Raw genomic sequence first — 1,637 nt, forward strand, 5'->3', positions numbered from 1 at the left:
AACATCATTACATAACTTATATTACAACATATAACTAACTTCTAACTAAATCTCAAATTTATCATTTCTAATTTAACTACACTATCTTTAAACTAAGCTAACTTTAATACCAAACTAACACAATACTAATCTAACCTTAATACTAACCATTTAATTTTAAATCTATATTTACAAGAACTAACATCTAATAATATTAAGTGGAGAAGATGTTTCAACAATACTTACAACAATTTCCAATACTAACAAGCACTGTCAAAATTCACATACTCAATTTCATTTATACTAGCTCAAGATTAAAACTAACTTATAACAAACTAACATAAGTTAAAGCAAAACCTTAACCCAAGGAAAACTAACTTAGATTAATAAACTAACTAAAACTAGCTAATAATATATATATATATATATATATATATATATATATATATATATATATATATATATATATATATATATATATATATATATATATATATATATATATATATATATATATATATATATATATATATATATAATCATACAATTTAACATTGAATCTAAATTAAAATTAACTAAAAATTTTAAACTTAATTTTAAAATATATATATACTAATACCAAACTTATTAACTAAATCTAAATTACCCTAAACTACTTAAACAAGTAATATTTAAAGCTTTACAAAAAAAAAATACTAATCTTACCTAAACACTAACCTAAACTAAATTTAACACTAACCCAACATGCACACTAACTAAAAACTAAAACATACCCCAAAATTTCTCTTACCTAAAACTAACTCTAACATTAACTTCCCCATCCTAAACTAAGACTACCTTAGTGCTACCCAAACTGCACACTAACCTAAGTGCTGACAAGCATACTTGAGGGTAGGTATGTGTCTCCTCTTATACTACGCAAGTCAGGGCTTGGGCACTTCAAGGCATGTGAAGCACTAACACTTGTTTTAAAAAAAAAAAAAACAAAAACTATGGCAACAACTTGGCATTAATGCCTATCTAAAAACTTGCGCATCCTCCCCCTCTGACCACACAGGTACCACTGACATGAGAGAGCATTGGGCCAGGTGGGAGGTTGGACAGGTTGTAAATTTAAACAAAAAGTCTTGCCCACACCTAGGTAAGAAGGAGGGAATGAAAAAGGAGTTGTATTAAATATTTGATTTGACTTATAATCTTGCCTCACTCCCAACACCCTGTCACCCACTAATACCATAGAAAGCAATCTTATTTTTTTATTTTTTTTCTATAAAGCCTACGCCAAAGGGGATGGGAGTAGGAGTAATGAAAAAAAGTTTTATAGGTAGACTCTAGGATATTTTAGATATTAAGCTACATAAGCTTATTAACTTATGCAATTATCTTTGTTATTATTATTTTTTTAAATTTCTAATTTAAAACTTAAGAAGATACTCAAGAATATTCTCTGTTGCAATGTGAAATTTAATACCAAGCCCATACAAAATCTAGAGAGCAAAATGCTCCTGTAGGTGCATTTTTTTCTCAAGACAATTTTTTCCTAAGTGTTGAGTGAATTTTTTTTTTGAAGTGTGAAAATTTTCTAACTAGCCTAATTTTCTAAGAGGCATATTTTTTTGTCACACATTTTAATACAAGGAAGTGTATGCTGTCTTACT

The sequence above is a fragment of the Cupressus sempervirens genome, chromosome 5 (assembly GCF_028749045.1).
Source record: "Cupressus sempervirens isolate cs-2001-9-10 chromosome 5, ASM2874904v1, whole genome shotgun sequence".
Taxonomy (NCBI): Eukaryota; Viridiplantae; Streptophyta; class Pinopsida; order Cupressales; family Cupressaceae; genus Cupressus; species Cupressus sempervirens.